The following is a 21,199-nucleotide window of genomic DNA, read 5'->3' as shown; positions in this document are numbered from 1 at the left end:
TAAATATAAAATTAAAATAGTACGATGACTATTTTGTGCTGCTGAATTTGGTTTGTCAGTATTTTGTTGAGGATTTTTGCATCAATGTTCATCAAGGGTATTGGCCTGAAGTTTTCTTGGCATTGTGTCTCTGCCAGACTTTAAATTAAAGATAATGCTGGCCCCATAGAATGAGTTTAAGAGAAGTCCTTCCTTCTCAATTTTTGGGAATAGTTTCTGTAGAAATAGTACAAGCTCTTCTTTCACATCTCGTAGAGTTTGGCTGGGAATCCATTGGGACCTGGACTTTCCTAAGTTGGTAGGCTATTTATTGCTGATTCAATTTTGGAGTTCATCACTGGTCAGTTCAGGGAATCAATTTCTTCCTGGTTCAGTATTGGGAGGGTGTATGTGTACATGAATTTATCCATCTCTTCTAGGTTTTCTAGTTTGTGTGAATAGAGGTGTTCGTAGTAGTTTCTGATTATTGTTTTCTTCTGTGGAGTCATTGGTAACATTCCCTTCATCATTTCTGATTGTATTTTTTTGGATCTTCTCTCTTTTCTTCTTAATCAGTCTGGCTAGTAGCCTACTTTATTAATAAATAAACAACCAATTCCTTAATTCATTCATATTTGAATGGTTTTTTGTGTGTCAATTTCCTTCAGTTCAGCTTTAATTTTTGTCATTTCTCATATTCTGCTAAATTTGACGTTGATTTGTTCCTGTTGCTCTGATTATTTTACTTCTGAAGTAAGCTTGTTAATTTGAGATCTTTGTAATTTTGTGGCATGGGCATTTAGTACCATAAATTTCCCTCTTAACACTGTCCTTGCTGTGTCCTAGAGATTGTGGTATATTGTATCTTTGTTTTTACCACTTTCTAAGAACTTCTTGAGCCCTGCCTTAATTTTATTCTTTATGCAAAAGTCATTCAGAAGGAGGTTGTGCAATTTACATGCAACTGTATGGTTTTGAGCAATTTTCTTAGTCCCCATTTCCAATTTTATTGTGCAGTTGTCAGACAGAGTAGTTGTTATGACTTCAGGTTTTTTTATTGTTGCTGTTGTTTTTATACTTTAAGTTCTGGGTTACATGTGCAGAACATGCAGTTTCATTACATAGGTATGCACATGCCATGGTGGTTTGCTGCACCCATCAACCCATCACCTACATTAGGTATTTCTCCTAATGTTATCCCTCCCATAGCCCACCACCCCAACAGGCCCCAGTGTGTGATTATTCCCTCCTTGTGTCCCTGTGTTCTTTTTATTCAACTCCCACTTATGAGTGAGAACATGTGGTGTTTGGTTTTCCGCTCTTGTGATAGTTTGCTGAGAACGATGGTTTCCAGCTTCATCCATGTCCCTGCAAAGGACATGAAATCATTCTTTTTTATGGCTATATAGTATTCCATGGTGTATATGTGCCACATTTTCTTTATCCAATCTATCATTGATGGGCATTTGGGTTGGTTCCAAGTCTTTGCTATTGTGAATAGTGCCACAATAAACATACATGTGCATGTGTCTTTATTGTAGAATGATTACAATCTTTTGGGTAAATGCCCAGTAATGGGATTGCTGGGTCAAATGGTATTTCTACTTCTGGATCCTTGAGGAATCATCACACTCTCTTCCACAATGGTTGAACTAATTTACACTCCCACCAACAGTGTAAAAGCATTCCTATTTTTCCACAAGCGTTCCTATTTTTCGACAACCTCTCCAGCATCTGTTCTTTCCTGACTTTTTTTTTTTTTAATACTTTAAGATCTAGGGTACATGTGCACAACGTGCAGGTTTGCTGCATAGGTATACTTGTGCCATGTTGGTTTGCTGCACCCAATAACTCGTCATTTACATTAGGTATTTCTCCGAATTCTATTCCTCCCTGATAACCCCACCCCATGACAAGCCCCAGTGTGTGATGTTCCCCTTCCTGTGTCCAAGTGTTCTCAATGTTCAATTCCCACCTATGAGTGAGAACATGTGGTGTTTTGTTTTCTGTTCTTTTGATAGCTTGCTGAGAATGATGGTTTCCAGCTTCATCCATGTCCTTACAAAAAAACATGAACTCATTCTTTTTTATGGCTGCATAGTATTCCATGTTGTATATGTGCCACATTTTCTTAATCCAGTCTATCAATGATGGACATTTGGGTTGGTTCCAAGTCTTTGCTATTGTGAATAGTGCCACAATAACCATGTGTGTGCATGTGTCTTTACAGTAGAATGATTTATAATCCTTTGGGTATATACCTAGTAATGGGATTGCTGGGCCAAATGGTATTTCTCGTTCTAGATCCTTGAGGAATCACCACACTGTCTTCCACAATGGTTGAATTAGTTTACACTTTCACCAACAGTGTAAAAGCATTCCTATTTCTCCACATCCTCTCCAGCATCTGTTGTTTCCTGACTTTTTAATGATCGCCATTCTAACTTGTGTGAGATGGCATCTCATTGTGGTTTTGTTTTGCATTTCTCTAATGACCAGTGAGGATCAGCATTTTTTCATATGTCTGTTTGTTGCATAAAAGTCTTCTTTTGAAAAAATGTCTGTTCATCTCCTTTGCCCACTTTTTTGTGGGATTGTTTGATTTTTTGTGTGTGCTTTTTGTTGTTGTTGTTTTTTGTTTGTTTTTTGTTTTTTTGTAAATTTGCTTAAGTTCTTTGTAGATTCTGGATATTAGCCCTTTGTCAGATGGGTAGATTGCAAACATTTTCTTCCATTCTGTAGGTTGCCTGTTCACTCTGATGGTAGTTATTTTGCTGTGCAGAAGTTCTTTAGTTTAATTAGATCCCATTTGTCAATTTTGGCTTTTGTTGCCGTTGCTTTTGGTGTTTTAGTCATGAAGTCCTCACCCATGCCTATGTCCTGAATAGTATTGCCTAGGTTTTCTTCTAGTATTTTTATGGTTTTAGGTCTGATATTTAAGTCTTTAATTCATCCTGAGTTAATTTTTGTGTAAGGTGTTTGGAAGGGATCCAGTTTCAGCTTTCTACATATGGCTAGCCAGTTTTCCCAGTACTCTTTATTAAATAGGGAATCCTTTCCTCATTTCTTGTTTTTGTCAGGTTTGTCAAAGATCAGATGACTGTAGATGTGTGGTATTATTTCTGAGGGCTCCGTTCTGTTCCATTGGTCTATATCTCCGTTTGGGTACCAGTACCATGCTGTTTTGCTTACTGTAGCCTTGTAGTACAGTTTGATGTCAGGTAGCATGATGCCCCCAGATTTGTTCTTTTTGCCCAGGATTGTCTTGGCAATTCAGGCTCTTTTTTGGTTCTACATGAACTTCAAAGTAGTTTTTTCCAATTCTGTGAAGAAAGTTATTGGTAGCTTGATGGGCATGGCATTGAATCTATAAATTACTTTGGACAGTATGGCCATTTTCACAATGATTCTTTCTATCCGTGAACATGGAATCTTTTTCCATTTGTTTGTGTCCTCTCTTATTTCCTTGAGTAGTGGTTTGTAGTTCTCCTTGAAGAGGTCCTTCACATCCCTTGACAGCTGTATTCCTAGGTATTCTATTCTCTTTGAAGCAATTGTGAATGGGATTTCACTCATGATTTGATGCTCTGTTTGTCTGTTATTGGTGTATAAGAATTCTTGTGAGTTTTGCACATTAGTTTTGTATCCTGAGACTTTGCTGAAGTTGCTTATCAGCTAAAGGAAATTTTGGGCCAAGATTATGGTGTTTTCTAAATATACAATCATGTCATCTGCAAACAGAAACAATTTGACTTCCTGTCTTCCTATTTGAATACTCTTTATTGCTTTCTCTTGCCTGATTGCCCTGGCCAGAGCTTGCAATACTATGTTGAATGGCAGTGGTCAGAGAGAGCATCCTTGTCTTGTGCCTGTTTTCAGAGTGAATGCTTCCAGTTTTCACCCATTCAATATGATATTGGCTGTGGGTTTGGACTGTTTTTGGTTGGTAGGATATTAATTATTGCCTCAAATTCAGAACCTGTTATTGGCCTATACAGACATTCAACTTCTTCCTGGTTTAGTCTTGGGAGGGTGCATGTGTCCAAGAATTTGTCCATTTCTTCTAGGTTTTCTAGTTTACTTGCATAGAGGCATTTATAGTATTCTTTGATGGTAGTTTGCATTTCTGTGGGATCGGTGGTGATACCCCCTTTATCATTTTTTATTGTGTCTATTTGATTCTTCTCTCTTTTCTTCTCTATTAGTCTAGCTAGCGGTCTATCGATTTCGTTGATCTTTTCAAAAAACCAGCTCCTGTATTCATTGATTTTTTGGAGGGTTTTTTGTGTCTCTATCTCCTTCAGTTCTGCTCTGATCTTAGTTATTTCTTGCCTTCTACTAGCTTTTGAATGTGTTTCCTCTTGTTTCTCTAGTTCTTTTAATTGTGTTGTTAGGGTGTCGATTTTAGATCTCTCTTTCTTTCTCTTGTTGGCATTTATTGCTATAAACTTCCCTCTACACACTGCTTTAAATGAGTCCCAGAGATTCTGGTACATTGTGTCTTTGTTCTCAATGGTTTCAAAGAACATCTTTATATCTGTCTTTATTTCATTTATTATGCATTATTCATTCAGAAGCAGGTTGTTCAGTTTCCATTTAGTTGTGTGGTTTTGAGTGAGATTCTTAATTCTGAGTTCTAGTTTGATTGCACTGTGGTCTGGTTTGTTGTGATTTCTGTTCTTTTACATTTGCTCGGAAGTGTCTTACTTCCAATTATGTGGTCAATTTTAGAATAAGTGCAATGTGGTATTGAGAAGAATGTATATTCTGTTGATTTCGGGTGGAGAGTTCCATAGATGTCTATTAGGTCCACTTGGTTCAGAGCTGAGTTCAACTCCTGGATATCCTTGTTAATTTTCTGTCTCATTGATCTAATATTGACAATGTGGTGTCAACATCTCCCATTATTATTCTGTAGGAGTCTAAGTCTCCTTGTAGGTCTCTAAGAACTTGCTTTATGAATCTGGGTGCTCCTGTATTGGGTGAGTATTTGTTTAGCATAGTTAGCTCTTCTTGTTGAATTGATCTCTTTACCATTATGTAATAACCTTCTTTGTCTCTGTTGGTCTTTGTTGGTTTAAAGTGCGTTTTAACAGAGACCAAGATTGCAAAATCCCCTGCTTTTTTTTTTTCTTTCCATTTGCTTGGTAAGTCTTCCTCCATCCCTTTGTTTTGAGCCTATGTGTGTCTTTGCACATGGGATGGGTCTCCTGAATATAGCACACCGATGGGTCTTGACTCTTTATCCAATTTGCCAGTCTTTATGTTTTAATTGGGGCATTTAGCCTATTTACATTTAAGGTTAATATTTTTTATGTGTGAATTTGATGCTGTCACTATAATGCAAGCTGTTTATTTCGCCCATTAATTGATGCAGTTTCTTCATAGTGTCAATGGTCTTTACAATTTGGCATGTTTTGCAGTGACTGATATTGTTGTTCCTATCCATGTTTAGTGCTTTCTTCAGGAGCTCTTGAAAAGCAGGCCTGGTGGTGACAAAATCTCTCGCATTTGTTGTGTGTAAAGGATTTTATTTTCCTTCACTTATGAAGCTTAGTTTGACTGGATATTAAATTCTGGGTGGAAAATTCTTTTCTTTAAGAATGTTGAATATTGGCCCCCACTCTCTTCTGGCTTTCTGCAGAGAGATCCACTGTTAGTCTGATGGGCTTCCCTTTGTGGGTAACATGACCTTTCACTCTGGCTGCCCTTGAAATTTTTTCCTTCACTTCAACCTTGGAAAATCTGGCAGCTATATGTCTTGGGCTTGCTCTTCTTGAGGAGTATCTTTGTGGCGTTCTCTGTATTTCTTGAATTTGAATGTTGGCCTGCCTTGCTAGATTGTGGAAGTTCTCCTGGATAATAGCCTAAAGAGTGTTTTCTAACTCGGTTCCTTTCTCCCCGTCACTTTCAGATACACCAGTCAAATGTAGATTTGGTCTTCTCACATATCCCATATTTCTTGGATGCTTTGTTCATTTCTTTTCACTCTTTTTTCTCTGATCTTGTCTCAGTTTGTTGGTTTTTTTTTTTTTTTTTTTCCCTGCGGAGTTTTCTTATGATCAATTATGTGATCGATTTTAGAGTATGTGCCATGTGGCAATAAGAAGAATGTATATTTTGTTGTGTTTGAGTTGAGAGTTCTGCAGATGTCTATCAGGTCCATTTGATCTAGTGCTGAGTTTAGGTCCTGAATGTCTTTGTTAATTTTGCACCTCTGTGATATAATGCTGTCAGTGGTGTACTGAAGCCTCCAATGTGGGAGTTTCTCTTGCAAGGTCTGTAAGAACTTGCTTTATAAATCTGGGTGCTCCTCTGTTGGGTGCATACATATTTAGAATAGTCAGCTTTTCTCATTGAATCGAACCTTTTACTATTATGTAATGCCATTTTTGTCTGCTAAAAATCTTTTTAGATTTAAAGTATGTTTTGTCTGAAATTAGGTTTGCAACCCCTGCTTTTTCTGTTTTCCTTTTTCTTGGTAGATTTTTCTCCATCTCTTTGAGTGTCTGTCTGCCAATGCATGTGAGATGTGTGTGTTGAAAACAGCATACTAATGGGTCTTGGTTTATTATCTAGTTTGTCACTCTACATCTTTAATTGGGGCATTTAGCTGACTTACACTCAAGGTTAGTCTTGAAGTGTGTGGATTTGATCCTATTATTGTGCTACAAGCTGTTTATTATGTTGACTTGTTTGTGTTGTCGCCTTACAGTGACTCTGGCCTGTGTTTTTAAGTGTGTTTTTGTATTAGCTAGCATTGATTGGTCTTTTGTTTCTATATTTAGTACTTCTTTCAAGATCTCTTGTAAGGCACATCTCGTGGTAATGATGTCTCTCAACATTTGCTTATCTGAAAATAATCTTAGTTCTCTTTCACTTAGGAAGCTTAATTTAGCTGGATATCAAATCATTGGTTGAAGATCTTTTTTCTTTAAGAATGTTAAATATGGGTCCCCAATTTCTTCTGGCTTGCAAGGTTTCAGCTGAGTGTTCTGCTATTAGCCTGACAGGAATCCCTTTGTAGATGACCTGCCCTTTCTTTCTAGCTGCCTTTAACATTCTTTCTTTCATTTCAATCCTGGAAAATCCAACAATTAGGTTTCTTGGGGATAATCTTCTTGTGTAGAATCTTGCAGGAGTTATCTGTATTTCCTGAATTTGACTGTAGGCCTCTCTGTCAAGGATGGGAAAGTTTTCATGCATGATATTCTGAAATATATCTTCCAAGTTTGCTTTCCCCTTCTTCTATTCAGGGATGCCAATGATTCATACATTTGGTCTCCTTTCATAATCCCACACTTCACTTCTTGGATGTTTTGTTCATTCCTTTTTATTTTTCCTTTTTTTTTTTTTTTTTTTTTTTTTTGTTTTTTTTTTTTTTTTTTTTGTCTATCCTATTCAGATAACCAGTCTTCAAGTTTTGAGGTTCTTTCCTCTGCTTGGCTTATTCTTCTGTTAATATTTGTGACTGCATTGTGAAATCTTGTGTTATTCAGCTCTGTCAGACCCATTAGACTCTTTTATACTAGTTATTTTATCCTTCAGCTCCTGTATCACTTTACTGTGATTCTTATTTTCCTTGGATTGGGTTTTGCCATCCTCCTGAATCTCAATGACCTTTCTACTTGTCCATATTTTGAATTGTTTCTATCATTCCAGCCAGTTTGGCCTGATTAAGAACTCTTGTTGAAGAATGGTGCAGTCATTTGAAGGACATATGACACTCTGGCCATTTGAGTTACCAAAGTTCTTGCGTTGATGCTGTATTGTCTCTGTGTGAGTGTTCCTTTAACTGGAGTGTAAATTGAATACAGCCAATAGAGTTCTTTTCTGTGATGTTTTCACTGGGCTGAAGCTTTGTGTAGGGTATTTATTTGAAGCTGACTTTTTGTCTCTGGTTTCAGGGGGAGTATGTCAATGAGGTATTTTTGGTTGTGAAACTTCGGAGTGTAATCCAGCAGGTAACACATAGACTTATTGGTCAGTTGGCAGACCCTTGCTTAGTGGTTTGGCTCCCCTATGTTTACTAACAGTTGTAGTCATGTTCTCTTTCAGTGCTCTGAAAGTGTGGGTTTCTCTCCCCCTTGAGTGTTGGCTGTAGTTCATGACTTGGCACTCCTGGGCTGCACATTGCAGCCCTGGGGCAATCTCAGTGTTTATGTTTCTTCCCCAGCTTAAAGACAGCAGAGGAAGAGATCCTTGTACTGGTTGTGGCCAAGGATCACTTGCTTTACTCCTGGGGACTCCACCCCAGGAGTAAGCCTGCTGCTTACTATAGCAGCCTGCTGATGTAGGTCAGCCTACTGCTCCCTCTGAGAGCTCCAACACAGAGAGGTACAGACCTGTTGTCAACCCAGAAGCACCTGTAGAAGGTGACTGGAGATGCCTTGCCTCTACCACTGTGGTGAATGTCTGGAGGAATGCAGGTACATCTGCATCTGCTAGCACTCTGCTGAAGCTGCTGCACCTCACACCCCCAGTGCAGTGGACTCCAAATGTTGAGGAGCCAAAGAACAACGTCAGGACCCATCATGAGGCCCCCCACAGTTGCAGCATGCAGTCAAGTAGTTAGGAGTTGAGCACTGGCCTCCTAAAATCTCCCAGAAGCAAAACCAGTCATCTGAATCCCTTTTATACCACAGTCAAACACTCAAGGTTATCAAATAGGATAAGGGGGGGGAACCATTAAATGGTCAGCAACCTCAAAGATTGAAGGTAGATAAGCCCACAAAGATGAGAATGAATCAGCACAATAACACTGAAAACTCAAAAAGCCAGAATGTCTTCTTTCCTCCAAATGGCGGCATCATCTCTCTTGCAAGGATTTTGAACCAGGCTGAGGTTGAGATGGCAGAAATTACAGAATTAAAATTCAGAATGTGGATAGAAATGAATTTCATTGAGCTACAGGAGTATGTTGTAACCCAATGCAAGGAAGCTGAAAATTATGATAAAACATTGCAGGAGCTGACCGACAAAATAGCCAGTGTAGAGAAGAACGTATCTGACCTCATAGAGCTGAAAAACACACTGCAAGAACTTTATAATCCAACCAAAAGTATTAATAGCAGAAGAGACCAAGCAGGGGAAGAATCTCAGAGCTTGAAGAATGGCTTTCTGAATAAAGATAGGCAGACAAGAATAGAGAAAAAAGAATGAAAAGGAATGAACAAAACCTGTGAGAAGTATGGAATTAAGTAAAGAAACCAAATCTTTACAGAATAGAGTGGGGAGCCCCTGCTAGAAACTGTGCGTGCTGTTGCACTGGAGGTAGTGTTGGCTTGGGGTGGGGTGCTGACTAGTGCAGGTCTGGTTCCCTTCTCTGTCCCACAAGCAAATGTAATTGCTCAGTGTATAGAAGGGTTCCCTGTTCTCTGTGCAGCATCAACGCAAGGGCAGGGTGGTGGCAGGGGTAGGGCTTGATGGCTCTGTGCCTGCAAAAGCTCTGTCAGCAATGGCGGTCAGTGAGGGTGGTGGGGCATGCTGCACTCCCACACACTGGTGAAGCAAGCAAAAGAAAGCCCGCCTGTGCAGACACACCAGCAAGGTGAGGTGGGGTGTTGTTGTGGGCCCAGGGGAAGCTGCAGTATGGGGAAGAAACGTGTGATCTGATGCACGTCCATAGGGGCCACCTTACTGGAGCTCTCCACTGATCAGACATAGTCTGCCAGCACAGAAGCCATGGCGTAGGCCCCTAGGGTACCTGAGACTTCCCTGTAAGCAGGCATGGCTGGGGTGCAGCCCTGGGAGAGGCCAACAAATTGAGCAGTGCTCAGGTCGGACCAGCCCCATCTGATGTGCCAGACTGCCCTGCAGAGATCAGGCCTGACAGTTCCCCTAGGGCAAAAGTATCTTATGGAAGCAAGTAGAGCATAAAAGGACGGCCATCCCTGGCCATGCTTCACTAAAGATATTCCTGTATCAAAACCTCTGTGTTTCACAGCAGCTGGCTTGCTGCCCCACCACTTTGCTTGTCTCCCGGGGGCTCCACCACAAAGAGATGTGGGTCAACAATTGCTCAGTGTAATCAGCCCAGGATAAAAAGTCTGTGATGCAAGCTCAAGCCAGGGTTTCCCTGTCTGGTGATGAGCAGTGGGGGCTGTGTGGATCCCGTACGAGATGAAATGGCCTCCTTTCCTTGGGTGGACTGCAGCTTGTTGGACATGCAGATAAAGCACTTGGGGTATTTGTTCCTTCATTAGTCTGAGGGTAGCAAGGACAGTTCCACTGAAGATGTAGTGGCAGAGGCTTTCAGTTGCCCCTGGAGGCTCTGTCCAGGGAGTTGCAGAGTTACAACTGGAACCTAGGCGTGAAGGACCTGCTTAGTGAGGAGGTATGGAAACAGGCACCCACATAACAGTCTGGCCACTTTTCCGTAGGGCTGCTGCGGTATGCTGGGGGTCTGCTCCCATCCCTAGTCACCAGTGAAGGCTGTGAAACAGCAAAGATGGCAGCCTGCCTCTCCCTCTGAGAGCTCCATCTCAGGGAGGTGCAGACCTGCTGCCAGCTCAAACACACCTGTAGGAAGTGGCTGGAGACCCTGGTTGGGAGCTTTCACCCAGTGAGAAGAAATGGGATTGAGGGCCCACTTTAAAAAGCAGTCTAGCCAGGTTTTTATAGAGCAGCTGTGCTGTGCTGGGAGTCTGCTTCAGCCTCCAGTCACCTCAGACACTCCAAATCCCAACAGCTGGAATGGTTAAGTCACCCAAACAGCAACGATGGTGGCAGACCCCTCTCTCTAGGAGCTCCATCACAGGGAGGTTTCAAAACTCTGTTGGCCCCAGAACACCAGCAGGGATGGCTGGAGGCCCCAGTTGGGAGGTGTCACTCAGTGAGGAGGAATGGGATTGGGAACCCACTTTAGACAACAGTCTGGTCACATTTTCACAGAGTAGTTGTGCTGGCTGAGAAGACCACCTCTGCCCCCAGTTGGCTTGGACTCTCCAAAGCCTGAAGGCTGGAATGGCTAAATCTCCCAAACAGCAAAGATGGCAGCTCAGTCCCCATGCTGGGACCTCCATCGCAGGGAGGTGTAACATCGCTATCTGTGGCTATCTGGAAATCAATCCAGTGGGTCTTATTCTGTGAGGTGCCATGGAAGTGGGGCCTGCAGATTGTTCTGCTCAGCCCCCTGGATTCAGCCTCTTTCCTAGGGTTATGCACATGAGTCTAACCTGCTTTGCCAGAGTTGCAGCTACTTTTTCTGGGAAGCCCAGAAAGCCCGAATATCTAAGGCTCCCATATCTACACACGTACCTGATTGGCTGCTCTGCCAAGACTCCACATAGTTCTGTGTGTCATACCGAAGGCCCTGGTGGAGTGGGTTCATAAGGGAATCTCCTAAGGGTTGCAAAGATCTATGGGAGAAGTGTGGGTTTCTAGGTTGACACATTCACTCACTGCTTCCCTGGGTGGGGGAGATTCCCTCGTCTCCATGTCGCTCCTGTGTGGGCTGTCATTCTACCTTGCTTTTCTCCATTCTCTGGGCATCAAGTTGTTTCCTTGATTAGTTCCAATGTGAGTACCTGGATGTTTCAGTTGAAGGTGCTGTATTTACTAACCCTTTCTATTCCTATTCATGAGAGTCACACACACTAGCTGTTTCTAGCTGACCATCTTGGCCACCTCTGAATGTATGTTGTTTAAGCCACCTAGCCAGTGGCATTTTGTTTATGGTAGTTCCAGAAAACTAATATAGGACTTCATGCCAAAAAAGAACTTCATACATTAAAAACTTGTTGACTACATTACACAACATATACATATAAGAAATCCACACTTCTACTCTCTGAATATATAAAAAATTTAACAATAATCTTAATAATAACTAGTGAAGTAGAATGAGATTGGATTAATCTACTCAGGCTACCATAACAAAATACTACAAATAGGGTCACTTAAACAACAGACATTTATTTTCTTATGGCTCTGGAGTCTACAAGTCCAAGATAAAGATGCCACAGTTGATTTCTTCTAAGGCCCCTCTTTCTAGATTGTAAATGGCCACCTTTTCTCTATGTCCTCACATGGCCTTTCTTCTGTGCTTGTGGAGTGGAGGTGGGTGTCCCTTCCTCTTCTCATACGGACACCAGTTCTTTCTGATTAGGACCCTACTCATATTACCTTGTTTAGCCTTAATTACCTTCTTAAAGTCCCTTTCCTCAAATACAGTTGCACTGGGGGTTATGGTTTCAAATATAAATTGTGGGGGGTACAAGTCAGGCCAAACAGAGGTATGTTGTTCAGTCAATAATATTGTACTCATGTAGGTTTCCTGGTTTTGAAAATTAGCCATGGCTTTGTAAGATGTTATCACTGAGGCAAGCTTGGTGAAGAAAACTCTCTGTATAATTTCTGCAATTTTTGTGAGCCTAAAATTATGTCAAAATAAAATATTTAAAACAAAAATCAAAACAAGCAAAATAAAGAAAGCAGAATTATAAGAATTCCTGCAGTATACAATAGTTTGTATCTTAACTCTTTCTATAATTTTATGGAAATACCATACTATAATGATATACATAATGGTATGAAGAGTTAAAACACAAACTCTCTTTTACTGTAGGACCTCTTATAATACTGCTTTCTTAAAGGAACTAATCAAGGAAGCAACTTGACCCACAGAGAATGGAGAAAAGCGAGGCAGAATAAGGAATCAAAACATGTTAGATTCTGAAACCACAACTTACTGGCTCTATCTGTAACCTTCATCAGTTTACCTAAGCTTTCTGAACCTCAGTGTCTGTATCTTTAAAATCATGGTATGCAGGGCAGAGAACTTTTCAGGCTATCAAAAAACTCTGGACCTTTGCCTCATATTTTTGTCTTCCATTAACTTTAGGTGATTTTTGATGAATTATTTCCTCTCTTTTAGTAAAATAGGGATAATCTCTAACCTTCCCTTCCTCACAAAATTATGTCAAAATAAAATATTTAAAACAAAAATCAAAACAAGCAAAATAAAGAAAGCAGTATTATAAGAATTCCTGCAGTATACAATAGTTTGTATCTTAACTCTTTCTATAATTTTATGGAAATACCATACTATAATGATATACATAATGGTATGAAGAGTATGAAGTAGTGAGAATCTAGGAGGCAATACCAGGCATCTGGCTCATTAACATCTTAATCTTGCTTTTAGAATTTCTTTCCGAAGTAGCAAAAATAGAAGACAAAAGACAAGAGGGGGATGCATTAAGTAACATGTAGGAAGGAGAAGAGGGTAAAGCTGCATGCCAGATGATTTTTGAGAAATGAAGAAAGCAAGCATTTGACAAGAATGTTCAGGAAGAAGATTAATCGCCATTTCAGTGTTCCATGTCCAAAGCGACTGTGTCTGCTTCTTTGACTGGGTCTGATTTCAGAACTAGAGAAACCAAGTTTTTCATTAAGGCAGATTGAATGGGAGGGACACACCAGGGCTCCTTGAAGGTTGGTCACTAATAGAGGAAAGACGGAAATGACTGGAATGCCCTTAAAGCAAAAGGTAGCTGAGGAAAAAACTGTTAAAAGAGAGTATATAAACAGTTTGACCACAAACTACCAAGTTCTGACTTGCTGATCGGGGTGTAAAAATAACTTGTTAACTTTGTCTTAAGTGCCAAACAGTGAGTGCTGAAGTGACAAGATGACCAGTCAACAGGCACAGTCTGTGCCACTCCTCAAAACCTTTTCATGGCTTTCCATTGCCTACCAGAAAAGGTAAAAATTACCTTATGCTGAATGTGAGACCCTCAGTAAGTTGGCCCAAACTTGTTTTCCAGCCTTCTTTTCCACTGTGTCTCAGATCCATGAAATCAGATTAATCTATTGACTGCCCCTTCAAAAACCACATTCGACTGAAAGTCAGGAGACCTAGATTCTAGTCCTTGCATTCTCATTAACTGGCCACACAACATTGGAAAAAATAATTTAACCTCTCTAAACCTTGCTTTCTTCCTCTGTTAAATCAGGGTAGAAATCCCCACTCTGATGACATCATGCACTTTTTCTGAGGAGTCCAACAACAGATACAAAAGCTCCTAGGAGATCCCAACAGGTTTTAAGCACCAAGTCTCTGTCAACCAAGGCTGTAGCGTTCTCGTCCTTGAGGGTACTAAATCTCTCCTACTTAGGAAAGAATCCATCTGAGACCAATTATTTCATTATCTGAGCTCTCTGCCTCTTTACCAAGATGTTCTAAGAGAATATGTTTACATTTCTTTTGACCCACCACCCAGACAGATTTAATCTCTACCTTCTTTTTCTATGTACCTTCCACAATATTTCATGGCTTCCACTAGCTACTGTGTATTAATTACCTGTTCACGGGTCCATTGTCCCCTCTATAGTATGGGATGCTCAATGTCAGAAAGTGTAACATATTGAATTTAATACACCCAACACACACTATGCAGTATGTCTCAACAAAGTTTACAGTACTGGACTATTGAATTGAATCTCTTCAATATAATGAGACCCTATTTAAACTAATATGGAGCTATAAATGTTTATTACTATAACATCCATTATAACATTAATTTATTCCAACAAATATTGAATTAGAGCAAACTACACACAAGGCACCAAGCTAGGTACTAGTTATCCAGCTATAACTAAGACAGAGCTTGGCTTGAACACTGGATCTCACTCCTGGCTGCACATTGAAATCACTTAGAAAAGCATTTCTTAAATATTAATGTCTAAGCCCCCACCCCAGGAATTATTATTTAACTCATCTGGGATACAGGCTGACATTAGAATTTTTAGTGTTCAGTCTAGACTGAGAATCACTAGCCTTATGGTGGAAATAGGCATGACATAAGAGAATATAATGAGTATTTTGAAAGAAGATGAATGCTACAGGAAATCATTATCTAGTCTTGGGAGTGTTGAATTCTATATCCAGCAAAAATACCCTTCAGGAAAGAAGGGGAAATGGAAATATCCTCAGGCGAAGAAAAATAAATAATTTGTCATCAGTAGAGCTACCCTAAAAGAAGGGCGAAAGGAAGTTCTCTAAAGAGAAAGAAAATGATGAAAAAAAGAAAGAAGTCTTCAAGCCTCAAAAAAGAAAAAGAAACATCAAGAGGGTAAGCACTCTGTCTCCTCAGGAGTTTAATTTGATGGTTGAAACATAATTGTAGCACTCTCTGAGGTGGTTCTCAATGTATGCAGAAAAAATATTTAAGGCAGTTATAAACAAGGGAGGGTGACTCCAGGGTACCTATGCCATACAAATAAGAATTTATTTCTACAAAAATACCTATACGTGATTGTTCATACCAGCTTTATTCTTAATAGCCAAAAACTTAAAACTAACAAAATGTCCTGCACTAAATAAATTATTAGATAAACAGTGGTGTTTTATGCATAACATAGAATAATCCACAGCAATAAAAAGCAACAAACTATTGATAAATGCAACAACCTGAATAGATCTCAAGGGCATTATGCTAAGTAAAAAGAGCCAATCCCAAAATGTCACACATAATACGATTCCACTTATATAACATCCTCAAAATGGCAAAACTATAGAGATACAGAACACAGATAAGTAGTTTATGAGGTCAGAAATGGAGACAGGGAGAGGTGGCTGTGGAAGGTAACACAAAAACAATTTGTGGGGGTCAAGATGGCTGACTAAAAACAGTGGCGATCAGAGGCTCCTATCGAAAAGAACCATAATTACCATGTGAATCCTTCACCAGCAACCAAGGCATCCAGATTCTCTTATCAGAACTGACTAGGCAGCTGGCATGATCCATGGAGAGAAAGGAAGAGCAGTGTGGTGTGGCAACCCACCTGAGAGCCACATGGGACAGGGGAGCCCCCAACCCCCAGCCAAAGGATGCAGTGAATGAGTGTGCTACCCAGCTGAGGAAACCGTGCTTTTTCCAAGGAAATGTGCAACCCATGGATTGGAAGATCTCACTCACAACCTCACAACACTGGGGCCAGGGTCCCAAGCCTGGAGCAATGCAGATTCTAAACAGCCTCTCAACTGAAATCCGCTTAAACCTGCCAAGCTCCCAGGGAGAGGGACAACCAGCACCCTAGCTGTGGCTGCCTGCTGCATAAGCCGCATGAGCTCCTTGGGTAAGGGGCAGCAGCCAGCACTGGGACTCATAACTACCTAACACACTAAGCTCCCTGGATGGGGGGAGGGCAGCATCCATCTCTATAGCTCCAGGTCCTGCTTCTCCCATGCTGGAGCCAAGGAGGCTGGATGGCTTGGTCCCAAGAGGTATTCCCCACGACTCAACACACCAGCTGTGGTACACTCCAGCCAAAGCACCTCTTCAAGTCTGACCCTGAACCATCCATCCTCACTGGGTGGGGCTCCAGCAGAAACTCCAACAACTCCAGTCAGAGGCTCAGGGAGAGAACCCCGATCTGCCTGGGCCTGAGCCCCTAGGGAGAGTGGTGGCCACAGTCTCTGCAGACCAGTAGATTTAGCCTTTCTTCGTGGTAGTTCTGAGGAATCCGGGGCAGCCCAGATGAGTGGGTTTCCCCCAAGCAAACTACACACCCTCCACCAAGGGACAAAGTGCCTTGTTAAATGGGTCCTGTTCCCCATGCCACCCAACTTGGTGAGATCCTCTAACAGGGGTTTTCAGACATTCTATACAGAGATGATCCTACTGGCATAAGGTTGGTGACTCTCAAGGTCAGAGATCCCAGAAGAAGGAGCAGGAACCCATCTTTGCTGTTTCCCAGGCTTTTTGAGAGACATCTCCAAGCATGGGAGCAGACCAGATGAATAAGGCATGAAGTAAACTCCCAACAAACCACAGCAGCACAACAGAAGAAGTACCTGACCATTGAAAGAAAAATGGACAAACAGCAACAATTAGAGCATCAACAATAAAAAAGTCCTCACAAAAAACCCATTCAAGGGTCTGCAGCCTCAAATATTGAAACTAGACAAACTCACAAAGATGAGAAAGAATCAACAAAATAATGCTGAAAACCAAAAAAGTCAGAGTGTCTCTTCTCCTCCAAATGGTCACAATGCCTCTCCAGCAAGGGTACAGAACTGGAAAAAAGATGAGATGGATGAACTGACAGAAGAAGGCTTCAGGAGATGGGTAATAAAAAACTACTGAGCTAAAGGAGCATGTTCTAACCCAATACAAATAAGCTAAGAACCTTGATGAAAGGTTAGAGGAGCTGCTACCTAGAATAGCCAGTTTAGAGAGGAACGTAAATAATCTGATGGAGCCAAAAAGCACAGCATGAGAACTTAATGAAGCATACACAAATGTCAATAGCTGAATCAACCAAGTGGAAGAAAGAAGCTCAGACTTTGAAGACCACCTTGCTGAAATAAGGCATGCAGACAAGATTAGAGAAAAAAGAATGAAAAGGGACAATCTAAGCCTCCAAGAAATATGGGACATAATAAAAAGACTGAAACTACGATTGACTAGAGATGATTGAAGGAGACAGGGAGAATGGAAACAAGCTGGAAAACACACTTCAGGATATCATCCAGGAGAACTTCCCCCACCTAGCAAGACAGGCCAACATACAAATTCCGGAAATACAGAGAACACCATTAGATACTCCACGAGAAATCAACCACAAGACACATAACCATCAGACTGTCCAAGGTTGAAATGAAAGAAAAAATATTAAGGGAAGAGAGAGAGAAAGGCCAGGTTACCTACAAAGCGAAGACCATCAGACTAACAGCAGATCTCTCAGCAGAAACTCTACAAGCCAGAAGAGACTGGGGCCAATACTCAACATTCTTAAAGAAAAGAATTTTCAACGCAGAATTTCATATTCAGCCAATGTAAGCCTCATAAGCAAAGGAGAGATAAAATATTTTGCAGACAAGCAAATGCTGAGGGATTTTGTTACTACCAAACCTGCCTTGCTGAAACAAGCACTAAATAAAGAAAGGAAAAATCAGTACCAGCCACTACAAAAACACACCAAAATATAAGGACCAATGACACTATGGAGAAACTGCATCAACTAGTATGGTAACCAGATAGCATCATGATGACAGAATCAAATTCACACATAAAAATACTAAGCTTAAATATAAATGGAGTAAATGCCCCGAATTAAAAGACAGAGACTGGCAAATTGGATAAAGAGTCAAGACCCATCGATGTGCTGTATTCAGACGATCCATCTCACGTACAAAGACAAACATAGGCTCAAAATAAAGGGAAGGAGGAAAATTTACCAAGCAAATGGAAAGCAAAAAAACAGCAGAGGTGGCAATCTTAGTCTCTGACAAAACAGATTTTAAACCAACAAAGATCAAAAAAGACATAAAAGGGCTTAAGTAATGGCAAAGGGCACAATTCAACAAGAAGAACTAACTATCCTAAATATATATATATATGCACCCATACAGGAGCACCCAGATTCACAAAAAAAGCTTTTAGAGACCTACAGAGAGACTTAGGCTCTCACACAATAATAGTGAGAGAGTTTAACACCCCTCTGTGAATATTAGACAGATCAATGAGACAGAAAATATACAAGGATATTCAGAACTTGAATTCAGCTCTGGATAAAGTGTACCTAATAGACATCTACAGAACCCTCTACCCCAAATCAACAAAATATGCATTATTCTCAGTGACACATGGTACTTATTCTAAAATCAGGAGAGTGATCATGGCAGATGGGATTGATCCTGCAGGACCTAGGAGACACCTGAAATACTGTGTGTGCCCCAAATATGGAACTGGGAAAGGGAGACCCTTCTCTCTTGAATACACACCCCCAGTGGAGAAGCTGAAGATCTGTTTGCAGGAGAAGTTTCTGACTTTACCTGGAGCTCAGTCAAGTTAGAGAACCAAGTAAAATACAAGAGTAGAGGAAGCAGCAGAAAGGCCCTGGGAACTCGCTGGGTCTCCAAGTAGGCCATTCCTGCCTGTCACCACAAGGATCCATTGGGTGGGTGACCAGAGAAGCACGGGTAAAACTCCACAGGAAGAAGGAATTCTCTAGCTGAACTTTGTAAAAATTTGAATAGGGTGAGAAGCCTCCCGCCAGAACTTACGGGAGGGCACAAATCAGATGTGCAAACTTCACAGGTGGAGGAAGAACTAAAGCCCTTTTCTTCACAGCTGGGAGGCAGATAGCCTCAGGCAAGTTGTTAAGCCTGTCTCACCCTCTGTCTGGACACAGACTCAGGGCTGCTGCGGGGGGCACTGCGGGAGTGAGACTGGCCCTTCTGTTTGTGGTTTGTGAGGAAGTTGGGTGAGGACAGTGACTGCCGGCTTTCCCCCACTTTCCTGACAACCTACATGACTCAGCAGATGCAGCAATAATCCTCCTACGTACACAACTCCAGTGTCATGGGAATAACACCCCTATTCCCCACAGCATCAACAAGATGCGCCCAAGGAAAGTCTGAGCTCAGACACGCCTAACCCCACTAGCAACTGATGGTCCTTCCCTATCCACCCAGGTAGTGAAAGATAAAGGGCATGTAAACTTTGAAGTTTTAGGGCCCAGCCCACCGCCGGTCCCTCTCCAACTACTACAACTGATGCATTCTGGAAAGTGCCACCTCTTGACAAGAGACCAACCAGCGCAAAAATAGAGCATTAAACCAGCAAATCTAAGGGCCCTCATGGAGTCCACTGCACCCTCTGTCACCACCAGAAAACGTGCTGGTATTTATGGCTGAGAGATCCAGAGACAGTTCACATCACAGGACTCTGTGCAGACAGCCCCCAGTACCAGTCCAGAGCTGGGTAGACTCACTGGTTGGATAGACCCAGAAGAGAGACAATAACTGCAGTTCAGCTCACAGGAAGTCACATCCACAGGAAATTAAAAAAAAAAAAAAAGGAGAGTATTATATCAAGGGAACACGCCATGGGACAAAAGAATTTGAACATCCAACCTTCAGCCCTAGACCTTCCCTCTGACTGAACCTACCCAAGTGAGAAACAGAAAACCAACCCTAGTAATATAACAAATAAAAGCTAATCAACACCCCCCAAAAAATCACACTAGTTTACCAGCAATGGATCCAAGCCAAGAAGAAATCCCTGATTTACCTGGAAAAGAACTCAAGAGGTTAGTTATTAAGCTAATCAGAGAGAGACTGGAGAAAGGCGAAACCCAATGCAAGGAAATCCAGAACACGACACAAGAAATGAAGGGAGAAATATTCATGGAAATAGATAGCTTAAAGAAAAAAGTCAAAATTACAGGAAACTTTGGAAATACTTTTAGAAATGTGAAATGCTCTGGAAAGTCTCAGCAATAGAATTGAACAAGTGGAAGAAATAAATTAAGAGCTCAAAGACAAAATCTTCAATTTAACCAAATCCAACAAAGACAAAGAAAATATGAACTAAACCTCCAAGAAGTCTGGGATTATGTTAAACAATCAAATGTAAGAATAATCGGTGTACCTAAGGACGAAGAGAATTCTAAAAACTTGGAAAACATATTTTGGGGACTAATTGAGGAAAAATTCACTGGCCTTGCAAGAGACCTAGACATCCAAATACACGAGGCACAAAGAATATCTGAGAAATTCATCACAAAAAGATGTTTGCTTAGGCACATTGTCATCATGCTATCTAAAGTTAAGATGGAGGAAATAATCTTAAAACTGTAAGACAGAAGCACCAGGTAACCTATAAAGGAAAATCAGATTAACAGCAGATTTCCTAGCAAAAACCATACCAGCTAGAAGGGATTGGGGCCCTATCTTCAGCCTCCTGAAACAAAACAACTATCAACCAAGAAGTTTGTATCCAGGGAAACTAAGCATCATATATGAAAGAAAGATACAGTTATTTTCAGACAAACAAATGTTGAGAAATTGCCATTACCATGCTACCACTACAAGAACTGCTAAAAGGAGCTCTAAATATTGAAACAAATCTTGGAAACACATCAAAACAGAACCTCTTTAAAGTATAAATCACACAGGACCTATAAAATAAAAGAACAAGTTAAAAAGCAAAAACGAAAAAGAGAAAAACAAAGTATGCAGGCAACAAAGAGCAGGATGAAAGCAACAGTACCTCACATTTTAACATCAACATTAAATGTAAATGGCCTAAATGTTGCACTGAAAAGATACAGAACTACAGAAGGGATAAGAACTCACCAATCAACTATCTGTTGCTTTCCGGAAATTTACCTAACACATAAGGACTCACAAACACTTAAAGTAAAGGAGTGGAAAAAGGCATTTCAGGCAAATGAACACCAAAGTGAACAGGAGTAGCTATTCTTA

The sequence above is a fragment of the Mandrillus leucophaeus genome, unplaced genomic scaffold (assembly GCF_000951045.1).
Source record: "Mandrillus leucophaeus isolate KB7577 unplaced genomic scaffold, Mleu.le_1.0 Scaffold844, whole genome shotgun sequence".
Lineage (NCBI taxonomy): Eukaryota > Metazoa > Chordata > Mammalia > Primates > Cercopithecidae > Mandrillus > Mandrillus leucophaeus.
This window is presented reverse-complemented; position numbering follows the sequence as displayed.